General features: G+C 46.7%; 1 protein-coding gene across 1 annotated transcript in view; it reads right to left on the bottom strand.

Annotated features, from left to right (window-relative positions):
* The window catches only part of Grid1 (glutamate ionotropic receptor delta type subunit 1), a 719620-nt gene that overhangs the window by 17465 nt on the left and 687450 nt on the right, over positions 1–14705 (bottom strand). The window lies entirely within an intron of this gene.

The raw sequence follows: 14705 nt of genomic DNA on the forward strand, positions 1-14705 counted from the left end.
CTCGCCTACCAAAATCAGGCCCATTAGTGCCCACCACTAATTGATGTCACTTATATTGGTTACATGTGAAAGATGTGCAAGCTCCAGCTTCCTCTGGTTCCTGGAAAGGTGTAGGGAGGAGAAGTTGCAGAGAGTCCTGCTACTGTGGGCCCATTTCTCACTCACCCTGGATAGTGCAAGGGTAAGACGGGAGTACTGAGCCATGCACAACAACACACAATGGAGCTATAAAAGGGGCAGGGCCAGAGGAAGAAGCTGCTCCCTGGACACAGCCCCTGGGGGCGCCGATGAGTCTGGTCCCTTCAGTACTCTGCTTAGAACCTGACTGCCCCCCCCCAGGGTAAACGTGGGTGATGCCATGGGTTCAGTGCCCCCGGGCACCCATGACTTAATATTAAGCACAGGCTCCTGTCTGGAGCTTGTTCTACAGAGAACAGCCCTTTAGGAACAGGCGCCTGCTTGCTGTGGTGCCACTCAGGCTCCTGCCACTTGCTTTCCCTGGCCTTATACAAAGGTGAGCACACATGTATGTGCACATACACACATACACACACACACACATGCACACACACACACCCTGAAAATTTGCATTTATGCACACACATACCTATACTTATACAGGAGCCAGCTTCTGGTGGCAGAATATTCTGTAAGGTGCAAGAGCTTCCGATTATTCCTTCTCATAATTGCTAAGTCCTAGAGGCAGCTTATACGTCCATCAACAAATGGATGGATGCAGAAAAGTGGGCACTGACACACAATGGGGAACTACACTGCCATAAAGAAGGATAGAGTGAGGCATCCGTAGGACAATGCACACACCTAGAGGCCATAATGCTACAAGAAATAAGTCAGACACAGGAGCTTAAGGATCGCACGATTTCTCCTATATGAGAAGCCCAAAGTACAAATAAAGAGTAAAGTAAAAGAGAGATAGCAGGAAGTAGGCAGAGAGATATTTTGCAAATGAAAAGTGGACCAAGAGATGAGGGGTGGGCAAAAAAAAGGATTAAGATATGCTATGAACATGTACCAACTCCACACAGGAAATGTAACTATTATGTATTGCAAACATGTACTAAGAAAACTAAAAACTGCCCAAAGACTATCCCGTTAGGAACTGCTGCAACAAGTCTACAGCTCCAGTCCTGCTCCTTCCCACCCTGCACAGCACCACTCACTTCTGTCTTTCTCTTTTTGGTACCAGGAATTGACCTTGTACTTGCCAGGCAGGCTGCTGAGCTGAGCTGTCTCCTCAGCCCTTCACTTCTATCTCGACCCACAATGCTAACTCTGCCTAGGGTTCGGGTATCCAAGGGCATAAGAGCTGCTCCAGCCCTTGGAAGATGATGCAAACCAGACGCGGCCGCTTGGGCTTCTTAACAGAGTGTGCCTTGACGTTGCGAAGCTTCTGGCTCTGACCAATTGCGAGCACACAGATGTGCCTCTCCTTTTTCCTTCCCTCCTCCCACGGCTCACACCATGCCTGAACACCTCAGTGCAGTGTGGTCCTTGGGTGAGACACCACACAGAAATGTAGGACAGGTGGCCGAGCTTCAGGCCCCCAGGCACTACAGGGGGCATGGTCCCTGGTGCTGCCAGCATCCCCCTGAGTCTTCATGGCGTTCCGAGGGAGTGTCAGTGCTGCTCAGACAAAAGCCAGTATCTTCCTTCTTTTAAGACCCTGCGTGCTCATGGCCCAAGATGAGTCATTTTCTTGTCAGACTCTCTCCCTCCTAAGAATTTGTGGGTGGAATGTGACCTCCCACCGTGGGACTAGGCTGGCTCTAGCCTTCCACCCCAATTTGCCCAACCTCCTTGTCAAAGAATGACACACACCAGTGCCACCTATTGGCTTTCACTTTGGGGAGTAATTCAAATATTACACCAAAGCCTCATTCCTCAACCAATCCAATTTCAGAAATCCCAAAGGACTCTGACCTGGGTTGCAAAATTACACACCTCTGTCTCCCTCTGTGTAAGAAGATAACAGTCTTTGAGATTTTTTTTTTTCCTGCTGGCAAACAAGTTTCCTTGTGAAAAGATATAAATTTTTCAACCTCTTAGTAACCAAGTTTCTCAGCAAAATGTTGACTTATGACCTAATATTTGGCTTTAGTCAGACTTCGGAACATTTCAGATCCATGCTCACAATTCAACATGACAATCAGACACTGTTATTTGTACGATTTCAAAAGGGCATGTCATGTTGAAGGAAGAATTAAGATCAGCTTCGTTCCTCCCTTTCAAGTAATGTTCCAAGATGGTAAAGAAATAAGCTCTCTCAGATCAAGTGGAGCCTGACTCTCGGGAAAGCCAGCCCTGGCCACTCTCACAGGCCACCTGGATTCCTTCACACCACAGCGTCTGCAGCTGCACTCTAGCCTTGGGGTGGGTGGGCACAGCTGCCAGGAGGAAGCTGCTTTTATAATCCTGCTGCACTCAGCTGAGGAGGAGGAAAAGCGGAGAAAGCATGCTTGCAATATGTCAGCTTCAAATCCCTGGTAGGAAGGCACCCAACAGGAGAGAAGTGAAAGTCTTTCTTGACATGCTGGGTATGACTCCAGACCCTCAACCTTCCATTTACAAACAGGGACTAAATTTGCCATTCTGTCTTGGAACTGCTGAGGGACCACTGGGCAAAACACCCCAATCTCCCTGAGCAGGACTTGCACAAGAAGAACAGTATTTTTGAAGATAGGAGCCAAATCCGAACTCCCACTGTGGGGGGTAGGCCAGATGTGAGCTCTACCTCTATGAAATACTTCTCTTCTCAATAACCTTCTTCACTTTCTTGGTCCCCCCTCTCTAGCTCTCTTCTACCAGCCCCATACTAAGTAGAATACAGCACTGAGACCTCTCTCTGAGTCGCAGTCCGTCAATTCCCAGGAGATCTTTCTGGACCCTGTGGGTGTCTCCCTAACCTTTCTGGTATGTCATAGATTCCCAAGGAGATATATGCCTTTTTAGGGCTGACCTCACTGTCAGGAACATTTCAGATGCAGCTTGGAGAGGTCAAAACACCCCCACCCATCATGGTTTTGTCACCTTCTATAAGACCCTTTGTTACCCCCTCTGCAGAACTCGCTCCATCGCACTCCATCCCATAAAATATCCTAGGATGAGTGTCTTCCTTGAAGGGTCAGACCAGTTTTCCATATGGTCCTTGATCATGAATCCACTTCCTTAGCTGTGGTGCTTGCCCAGAGCTTGGCTTGCCCACATGGGGTACACTTGACAACTCAGTCCACCACCTCCAGGATGGCCACGTCTCCTTCCTGTGCTGTGCCTCCTGTCACAGGCTCACCCCTGCTTCCTGGAGTCTCAGCACCTGACTCATTCTATGCCTATGCTCAGCCTCCTTCTGAGGCTCATCCTCTTAACTGGACTCTGATTTCACAGGGAGAACATCTCTGTTCCTCCCCACCGCTCCGTGTCTCAGAGACATCACATTCTGGCACTGTCAGCATCATTTCTTCGTGTTTAGCAACTCCTTTCTGTAGAGGGTTCTCTTTCAAGCTCTTGGGAGGACAGAATGTGGGCAGAACCTATCTTTCTCTCAAATGTGCACCACTGGACAGCACTCCCAGAGAAGACTGGGCACAGCCACATCCCGCATGTGTCCCAAGCCCCTCCACCACACGTGACAAGAACTCTGCAGGTTCACTCTTCTTGCCACTTCCTGTTCACACCAGCTCCTCTTCTCCAGGTCTCCCAGGCTTGCCCTGTCCTTGCTGGTGGTGGCAAGTTAGGGAGGATGATGTCTGAGAGCTGGCGCAGTCGCCTATGAGCAGTTTACAAACAGATTGCTGACATTTATTTCAAGGTACCAGGAGATCAAAACAAGGCTGCAGATTTGCATTCTACTATCAAAACAAAAGAAAAACAACCCTGCATTTCACTTGTCAGTGGGCTGAATTACCTTCATCTGGCTTGTCCGTTTACAGTACTGAACGTGCTCTGAATTTCCTGTCACTGACTCATTCTGTGCCATGTGGCTATTAAAAGTTGGGCTGCAGACAGTGCCACTGATGGAGCCCAACTTCCCCTCATTTTGGCTCTGGATTGAGCCAGGCGGCAGGAAGACCCTGCCCCCCAGTTCTTCCCAACCCCAGAGAGACCCTGGGCCTGGCTCTGGCCTCCTGAGACTGGAGCTCAGGCTTCCTCCAAGGCTATCAAAGGGATTTGCAGAGTACTAAGAAAGCCAAGATCTAAAAGTTAACATGGCCTAGAGGTGTAATTTGGCCACCTCCACATTGGTGTTTTTAATTGGCAATATCCAGTGTCGATGAGGTTAGGAGAGAATGGCCACTGGCATCGCACAGTGGCTCAACCCTTTGGAAAGTAAACCATCAACACATAGCAGGAACGTTTAAAGCTGCTCACATGTGCTACCCTGGTGAACTGAAATGTAACCTACAAAGCAATCCAAACGTATCTAAAAGATCTGAAAAGCATTTCATATTTCGCACTGACTACAAAGTTAACATGTGAACAGCTTAAATACTCAATGTTAGGGAAATAATTTGATAAGTTATGGTTCATGAAAGCGATGAGATCTTACGCAACACAGAGTAATTATACAGACTGTGGAATAACTACACCCTTCGCACTGCAACACCTGGGAAAGTCTTCTGAGTGCCCTCACCTGCTTCTAAATGGTGCACTTCATTTCATTCTCCTCTTTCCCTAAAAATAAAAATGAGCAAGTCAGTAAGAAAAACAAAAACTCTTATACAGCCTCCAAAAAATAGATGTGAGGACTTATGAGAAAGGAAGAACGCCTGTATCACTGGAGAAGGTCAAGGGCACCTTGATGTCCATCCAAGGGATGCCAGGACAACAGCAGGTAGCAGCACCACCCAACTGGTCTCACAGCAAGCATCTCAGCAAACAGAATCCAAGCTCATCTCAACGCTGACTCCCTTCCCAGCCCTCCTGCCCAGTGGAAATGTGGGGACAGAAAGGACCTGGGGCCACGGAGGTGTCCGGCACCAGCATGTGCAGGATGCTCCCTAATACACGGCATCAGACGCTTGGTCTGTGTGGCTGGAGGAAGGTGCAGCGCCACAAGCCCAGCCGCAGGTGAGCAGCAATCCGGGCCCACTCAGGCTCTCTGGCCCACCCTGGTGATAAAATGCGATTGCACTGCCTTTCATTGTTCTGCTGCTTCCCTCGTTTGCTGAGTTCACCTGAGCACAGACTTTCAGAGACACCAGCCTTTGAGAAAAGGCCATCATCACCTTCTATTCCATCCTAACCGCTTCAGGAACAGGGCAAGCAAGCAGAGTGCTTCCCCAGGGAAGAACGCTGGCGGTATCCACCTCCACTGCAAAGGCTACTGGGACAAAATGTGGCATGAAGCCAGGAGGCTGGTGCCCGGTGCACACTGGGTGTGGAGCATCTTCTGAGTCTAAGAATCTTCAGAACCCTGAGGTCTTATCCTCTGCGAATGGTTCTCAAGGACAAACCATTTATCCCCTTTCATAAATGGATAAACCAAAGTTTGGAAGAAGAAAGTGGCTCATCCAAGCTTCTAGTCAGATAGTGAGCAGCAGAGCCAGGTCAACCTCAATCCCACCCAGCTCCAGAGGAGCCCACACTTCCCTCTCCGTCCATCAGACTCCCATCAGACTCAAGAAGAGAGAGCCATAGGAAAGGCTCCTGTGAGTGGAATGCTTGTCTCTCTCCAGCTTTACAAAGACAGTTCATGGCACTGCTGAGCCTCGGGAAGACACAGCTCTGCGCATTTCTGAGGATTCTCAGGCAACCAGACACACCGTGGTGCACCTCAACCACCCAAGTGGCACACAGGCTACCTCCTCGGAACCCACCCTGCATCTCAGGAAAGCAGCACCCAGCCTTGCAAGCACCTCAAGTCTCAGCTCTGACAGTTGTATTCCTGCAGTGGCTACACACTGCCAGACCCAGCCTGGCCATGGCAGCCTGACCCTGGCTACAGCGATGCCTGCGCTGGGCCAAGTCACAAGGTGCAACGGTATAAATCCGCACTGTCTGTGGAGAAAAGGACAATTTTACAGGCTGCTTGTAGAAGCGTGGGCTGGCATGATATTTCTGGAGTGGCAATTTGATAGAAGAGAATCGAATGCTTTTAAAATGTGCATGTGCAGCAATTCTACCCCTTGGGATTTCTCCTATGGAATTACACGGTTTCTAAAAAGATGTGTGAGCAATGATTTTGCAGAGCAACCTGGCTGAAATTAGAAATAATCTAAATGCCTGACAACTAAGAATCAGTCGGGTAAATGGTAGCATTAAATTATGCAATGGGAGCTGGGCATGGTGAGGCATGCCCGCAATTTCATCACTCAGGAGGCTGAGGCAGGTGAACCACTGCAAGTTCAAGATGAGGCTGAGCTACAAAGTAAGCTCAAGGCCAGCCTGAACTGCACAGCAAGACACTATCTCAAAAAGACAAAAGAATAAATAAATAAATTATAGGGTGGGACACTGTATTACTGTTAGTATAGTGCTTATAGAGTATTAATTGTTATTATTATTAGTTTTTTAGTACAGGGTCTACAGGGTCTCACTAATAGACAGGACTTGTAGTGATTCTCCTATTTTCAGCCTCCCAAGTGCTGGAACTACAGGAGCACACCATGCCCAGTCTCAATCAAGGTCTCAGTGCATCCTGGGGGTGGGGCCAGCACAGCACGCTGGGGATCAAACCTGGGCCTCTGTGCTCTGCCTAAGCAGGTGCTTTAGTCCGCTGAGCTATCTGGCCAGCCCTTAAAGTATTAATTATTGAGGGAAATGTTCATGGTTAAAAATGATGCAGCCTGGGCTGTGCGTTCACCTGAGTTTGGAGTCCAGCTGTGTGGCTTTGAATCCCAGCTGACCTGCTTGCTGGCTGGGAGTCCAGGCGAGTTATTTAACATTTCAAGGTGCAGGCTCTTCTGGGTATAAAATGAACCATACTTCACAGAGTTCTGATGAAGATTAAAGCCCTTGATATGTGCCATGCTTAGGGCTCTGCTAAATAAATGATAGCCAATACTATACCATGTAATGGACGAGAGCCTGTCATAATATTAATGCCCTTATAAAGGTATGTCCTGATAAAAAATCAAAATCAAGTAGCAAATATCGTGGTCAGTTTGGAGTGGTGCCATTGTGAGTAGATTTTATTTTTATTTTTTAATCTCAGTTGCTCATGCTCAGCAGGAATTTCCTTTGTGATTTCAGATGTGCAAGAGAGTAATTTTAAAGATGCAATCTCCTCTCTTCCCTGGAAAAAGTCAGCAACCCCACCCATCACACATAGCTCAGAGAAAAGCTGAATTCTCAGGGCTAGGTATGGTGTCCTGTGAGGGCTCCTATAGCACAAGGTCCTGGACATACAGCACCATGTCTGGCACAGACACCGGCTCAGCACGCGCACAGCTGCCCTCTCTCAGTCCCCAGGGATCCATCTGCCAGCGTGGATGGAAACACCTTTCCTCCCATTCCCGCCCTCCTGCCAGCCCTTCCTCCACCCCCACCCAGTCAGCAACATACTGCACGAGTGTGCAGAAGCCCTGTGAGTCTGCATGTGTGGGTGTGTGAGACTGCAATTGTGTGAGGGTTGTGCTTGCACACATGTGTGAGGCCATGTGTGCATGGGTGTAGATACATGGAGGATGTGTGGGAATGTGTACTGATGTATAAATGTGTTTGCATGTGAGAACATGTATCACCATTTGTAGGAGTACAGTTATGTTTGTGTGTGTATGTGTGAAAATTGTGTACATATGTGCAAGTGTGAAAATTTGTGTGTGTGAACGTAGGGATGTGTGTATGCAGGTGTGTGCATGAGTGTGGGGAAATGTGCATGCATGTGTGAAAGATGCATGAGTGTGTGTCAGTGTGTGACAGCATATGAAGATAATTGTGTGAGTCTATATGGGCAGGCACATGTGTAGGTATGTGGAAATTTTAGTATGCATGTATTTGCATGTGTGTGTGCGCGTGTGAATGAAACCATGAGCATCACAGTCCCCTGGGAGGCAGCAGAGAACTCGAGTAGCAAGCACCTGGACAACCAAGCAGACTAGGAAGGCTTACTTCCTCTGCTGGAGGCAAGGAGTCCATCTGTCCCTGGTCATCTACACAATGGAAACACTTCACCCAAAGTGATGTAGAACAGAAAGCTTCAGGGTCCATTCACCAAGCCCAGCTCAAGAATAAGAGGAAACCTGCTGCCCAAGGAGAGCCAGATAATGATCCTGTTTGTGGATAAGACCCAGACCAGCAGAGGAACCAAAGGAGAACATGATCCCTGGGAGAGACAGAGGTTCCAGTCAGGCTCCCACACAGCCATGAAAGCTCCTTTCCTGATGAAGAGTCCATCTGGCTTCAGACCAGTCAACAGGGTGGAACTAGAGGCCCCAAGCACCAGTGCAGCAAGGTAAGAGAATCCTCCCTGAGTGAAGGCACTGGCTGACTCACGGGCTGGTGCACGAGGTCCCAGTGAGGCCACACGTGCCAGGCACCAGTGGTGGAAATGGCTCCTGGTGGCCAGGAATCCAGCTTCTGCCAGTGACTACCTGTTCCACCTGCTTTTCCTGGTGTCCTAGAGTACCATGGTCATTATTGAGGAGCATATGATAGGTAGAGAGAGCAGCAGGTAATTTTGAATCTCCATAAAGGTTATTATTCCTTTTCTCTTATAAGATCTAACCTTTGATCTCTTCATTTTCTTTAGAGAATCTTCAACTGCAGTTCACAGAGAGCACCACATGCTGTTGGTGGAAGGATTTAAAAACCTCCAGACCAGGCTTTGGCCAGGCACCCTTGGGCAGCCTTGCTGAGCTCAGTGGCTTCACCTAGGGGACAGGCACAGCACAGTACTCAGCTTCACAGGCTCACCAGCAGGAGAGACAGCATGAGGAGTGCCCGGCGCATTAAAGCAGCTCACACAATAACACATTCTTCTCATGATCATGACAATCATCACCAACATCATGGCATAAAGTTTGGATCCTGATTAAAATGCAATTGCCTTGGGATAAATAACACTTGAAATTGTCCTCCGTCATCAGCCTGGTAAATTAGAAAGCCTGTTAGACTGGGTTACAGTCTTGGCCCAATTACGGCCTCATTACCAATTTATAAAAATGTGAGAGGCTCCCAGATGGTCTTCCAAGTCTTCTCCAGCTTTAACACCCTTGAAGTCTGTACTATAGATTACTGTTTATCCAAGTGTGTTCCCTGGACCAGGACCATCAGCAGCACTAGAAATATCCTAAGAAATGTAACCATGTGTCACATAATGACCCACTATGGGGTGGGTGAGGAACAACAGATACGTTTGGACAACCTCTCCACATGATACTGATGAAATCTAATGTTAAAGGTGAGATCTCACGATGCAGACCTTTGGGTCAACTTATTTCTGATCTTTTCTTGAAATCAGATGTAAAAAGAGGCTTTGAAATTGGGGCATTAGGTGGAGGAGAGAAAATCAGAGTAGAGAACTAAAGCTACAGAAAATCAAGTTGAAAGTTGTGCTGAACATCTTCCTGAAAAGTTCTCTCCTGGTGCTATTCTGTTTACCCTCTCCTAAGTAAACTCAGAATAAACTTCTATGGTACAACTGTGTCTATTTTCAAAACAAAGAAACTGAGACTTGGGAAGAACTATGCCTAATGCCAGGGATAGAGGCAGCTATCAGGAGGGCTTGAATATCTCGTTGGGCTCCTTTGACTGCAAATGGGCCTTCTCTCTGTCGTGTTCAACCTCAGTGGCTCTGAGAAGCCAGCTGTGTTCTCGTCATGCTTGCTTTCCACCTCTGCTGCCGGACTCTGGCGATGCATTTGCTGGTAACATCTGCCTCCCACGCTTGATCCTCTGTCTTTCCTTTTGGGGCCCTTCAGCACCCTGAGGAGAAACAGCCCTGTTCAGTAACCCCAGAACTATCCTGGTGGGAGAAGTCTGTCAAATCTTCCTGATTTTCTACAAAGGAAAGAAGAGCCCTAACTTGGAAGAATCAATGAGTCCTTTCTCAAAATCTAAAACTGCACAGCCTCAGCAAAGCAAGAGGCCATAAACAAGCCTCTCTGCAGGGCACAGGGACACATTGATTTCCAATGATTTGTCAAAATTTTAAGTTGTCCAAAGACTATGATAAACAACCACCTGATCTGAGTTACACCATGGGAAAAATAAAGAATTACCTGAAAGAAAGACTAAGTGGGTTTGCCCAGATACAAAACTGATCTCACAAGAAAATGATAAAAAAGACAAGACAAGAAAAGAAAAATGTCATCTGTGGAAGCAAAAGAGAAGAAAAACACATGAATCAGGGAGCACAGAACATACCCCTCCATGTGGTCCAACACAGGGAGCACAGGTCTGGGACCTGGCTCACGCTCCTGTGGGTCATGCACAGGTGAGCTCCCTAATCATGTCAGTGCCATCTGTTCCCCTACCACAAATCTAGTGTACAATTGGTGCTAGATAAATGTGTGTGGCAATTAAATGGAAATCAGATGGGAGGAAGACTGGACTATGAGAAGCCTGGAGCCTTGTGAGCAGGCTGGACTGGCCATGTCACCTCCATTCCATGCTGCAGTCTTCTCCTGATGCTGACCTACCTCCATGGCCACCCTGGTCTTGGGCTGATGGCCACTTTCTAACATCCAGAAATAAATCAGATACCAACACAACATCTACCACAACCACCCCAATTTATTGGTAAGCACCATTTATTCAAGTAGATGTTCTCAAACTCAAAACAGCCAAGAGAGTCACCTGGAGGGATGTTAGGACCCAGGCTGTTCACCTCTCCACCCTGGCTTCTGACTCATCTGCCCTGGAGGACAGCCTGCTCATTTCCACCTCCAAGGGGTCCCCAGGTGCTGCTGGCACAGGGCCCATCTCTCAAGTTCTAGGTGCTAATATGTACTCTGCAAAGCACAGTGCTAATGTCTCCACATCACATCTCCTCTCTATCATAGCTCAAAGAAGGTCCCCGATTGCCATTCTTATTTGTCAAGATCTAGTGAACCTGCCTGAGATTTCATAACTGGCAAAAGAGAGATGCAAGAATCAAACCCAGTTCTTACTCACTCACATTTCACACTCTGCTCATTATACTACCTTGCCCTCACTGGGCATTTGACTTTCTTGAGATAAAGTTCAAGTGAGAACCATGAAACTACACCCTGAGGCCAGGGTGGTTTTGCTATCTGAAGCAACAACCTCTTGCTATTTCTCTAACCATAAAGGGTTATGGGGATCTGGCAACCCTAAGGATGCTGCAGCAAGAGAGAAGGGAGAAATTGCCGTGTTCCCAACTGACATTAAAGAATGCCCCTTAATGGGCTGGAAGGCCATCCCCTAGGGGTTATGTGGAAGAGCTTCATTCTCAAACTGCACTCCTGGTTAAGCATTCCTTTACAGCCTTTGCTAAATGTCAGCCTTAAGAGACAGAGCTTGCACTACAGCCTTAGAAAATGCTGAAGAGCTGCAAAACAGGCCATTTGGGGAACACAGTATCCAAAGGGACTTGGTCCCACACCTGCATAAGCTCCAGGTCTATCTGTCAGGATACACAGTTGGCCAAGCAAAGGAATCCTAACAGCTCATTGGTTCAAGGCCTACAGGAGGTTCTAACACATCTCTACACTCCCCAGAAAAGTCCTCTGCATCACAACCTGGTGGAACTAACTGAGGTCTGACACTTGGGTCCAAGTCCTTTTCCTTGGACTCTTCAGATGTCAAAGACATCAAATTGTGCTACTGAGAATTTTTCTAACCAGCCCAAACATTTCTGCTTCCTTTCTTTCTCCCCTAGGGAGGCTGTTCTTCTAGTTTGAGTTATCTGACAACTCTCTCTCTCTCTCTCTCTCTCTCTCTCTCTCTCTCTCTCTCTCTCTCTCTCTCCCAGAGCAAAGCTTACTGTCCCTATGTTAGAGAACAGAGAACTATCTACTCTGTATTAAATCTATTCATCCCAATCCCAGTGGACATCACTAGTTGCTCCTAAATGCGTTGTATTATTGATGATGGCACGATGATAACAATGGTAATAATAATAAAACACAAAGATGGTAGAGAGGACTGGATAATCTATGGGCAAATGGTTCAGCTCTTTCAGCTTTTCCTACTCTGCAAAATGAAGCAAGCATAAAATCCACCCCCCATGAAGATTAAGTGTCCAAGTTACATGGACACATTTCTTTATAAATGTCGTTTTTCCTTCCTGTCTCTGTTTGCTCCTTGACAAACATTATGCCAACAAAATGAAAATAAAAGTAAGTACGGTGAAAATGACCAATAAGCTGACTGATGTAATAAATCACAATTGTTTTCATCGGCAAATCGCTTCTTTATTTTTATGTAATCAAATAACAAAACAATTCCCTTCAAAATGCAAAAAAAACTTAAGTCATAAAACCCAAAGTAATAATATTCAGTGAAACAAACAGAATGGAATCAGCCTATATTTACAGCCAATGTTAACGTGAAGCTGAGGAGACCAGGGTTCAAAGCAAATTATGGGGCGGCAGAAATCTTTGGAAAATAAAATCGGATTCGAAGGGAGCCAATGTCCTCCCACTTGCTCTAATGAGGAGTTTGAAAATAATCAAAGTTAGCACGATGGCACGGATATTGGTTTGACTCCAGAGCTTACCCTACCAAATTATGAAAATCGCAAAAGAAAGTAATTGAAGAATTCATAATGAGATTTGCTTGGCAATGTTCAAAACCCAAAGCAAAGTAATTTAATAAGGGAAGCTTAGAGGGGGCTTTTCTTGATCGTTGGACTGTACTGTCCCAAACCAATCACCATCAAACAGAATTAAGCAGCAAGGGGTTATGCAGGGGCCAACTTGGTCAAGTGTGTGGTAAAGAGCTCCAGAGAGATTGAGGAAGGCCCCCAGGACCAAAGCAGACAGCCATGTCCCCCTGAGCCTCCTCACCCCTCCTTGCTCTCCTTGCAGTTGGAATCCAGAAGTCCAACTCAATGCAGTCACAGCATCCACCTGTGTTTCATTTCTTCCTCAATGAACATTTATTCTATTTGATTTTTTGAAGCATAAGAAGCTTTGCATGTTAATATTCTTTATCCCTATGCTTACCTCTGCCCTAGGTCACGAGTGAGAGGCAGAGCTCACCCTAGAGAGCCTTTGAGTGTGGCAGGGCTGTGACAGACAGACCAAGGCCTTGAGGATGGGATGGCATATGGTGGGGCTGTGCTCTGGGATGCATTGTGGTAAGGAGAGGAGGGGATCAGAGGAGGCTGAGGAAGAGGAAATACTCCCATCAAGGCTGGAGTAAGAGCCAGCAACCTCCCTGGCAGATGAGAAACAGCGATACTCTAAGCAGTGTGCACAACAGGTGCAAAGGCAGGGACACCTAGAGCAGGTGTCCATAGCAGGTGTGAGCCAAAGCTTCATTCGGATCCCATACCTCTTCTATTTCACAGACCATCAGGGCGAGCATAAGGATGCCAGAGTGAGAAGAGGCTGAGCTCAAGGCATGAGTCTGACACTGATCCAAGCTGGATCATCAGCAAGCCCTGTGCCCCCTTAGGACACGAGTGTCTCCATCAGCAAACAGCTCTGCTGAAGCACGATTGAGCTGATGTAGGGGAGAAACATAACCTCCACCTGATGCATCCCAGGCCTTTCTAATGAGAGTCATTAAGATTAAATGAGTCTCCTGATTGCCCAAACATAGACAAAGGCACCAAGGGAAGGAAGGAAGACCCTGTGCAAAGCGAGGAAAACAAGGTAACATACAGACTCAAATCAATCTCCATTTTCTCTTTGACATTACATCAATTTTAACTGTTTTTAGACTGAAAATGTAACATCCACTTCTGCTTATTTACCAAGAATATGAGCTGATAAATAACTGAATGAATAAATGGAAGACAAAAAAAAATCCCTTCAAATAGTAAATCATCACAGAGACACATTTTGGGGGAGGGGTTTGATGTACATCACTTTCCATTAATGAACAGCCATAGGTGCTAGCCAAGTCTCACTCATCTTCCCCAGACCTTCCACAATTCCTGCAGCACAGTGTATGATGGCAATGCCTAATCTGGGATGAAGAAAAGAGGCTGGATAAGAAAACAATTTTAGTTCCACTCTAGGCTCCAGAATAATAAAGTAAACGAATAAAGAACAAAAACACATACACACACACACACACACACACACACACGAGAGAGAGAGAGAGAGAGAGAGAGAGAGAGAGAGAGAGAGAGAGAGAGAGAAGTAAAGGGTATGAAACTTACAAAGATTTCTCCTTCTACACTTGATCTTAGCCAAAAGACTGACAAGTAATTAGGGTTGCTCCTTCCAATGATATATCACAAGAATTTGGTGGGAGAAGAAAGCACTGAAACTTGAATAATTTTTGCTCCCCAAAATAAGAATGCAACTCAGTCAAAGTTCTGCTTCTATCAATATTCAGTAATATTCAATATCTTTATAAATCTATATCCTTTTTGACAGTACAATGCTATTTTTGAGAGTTATACTTATAGAAATGAATGTAGCAACTAAAAAAATTAGTCATGAAGATGTTCATTAAAATGACTTACGGGGCTGGAGAGATGACTCAGTGGTCTAGGGCACCTACTTGGAACAAGCTTAGCAAAGCATCAGGGGCCGCGGTTCGATCCCCCAGCACCACATGCCAGCCAGCCCCACCCCCTGGTGGGCTGAGCTGGCCACACACACACC

Source organism: Octodon degus, unplaced genomic scaffold, assembly GCF_000260255.1.
Source record: "Octodon degus isolate 3935 unplaced genomic scaffold, OctDeg1.0 scaffold00132, whole genome shotgun sequence".
In the NCBI taxonomy this organism is placed as follows: Eukaryota; Metazoa; Chordata; class Mammalia; order Rodentia; family Octodontidae; genus Octodon; species Octodon degus.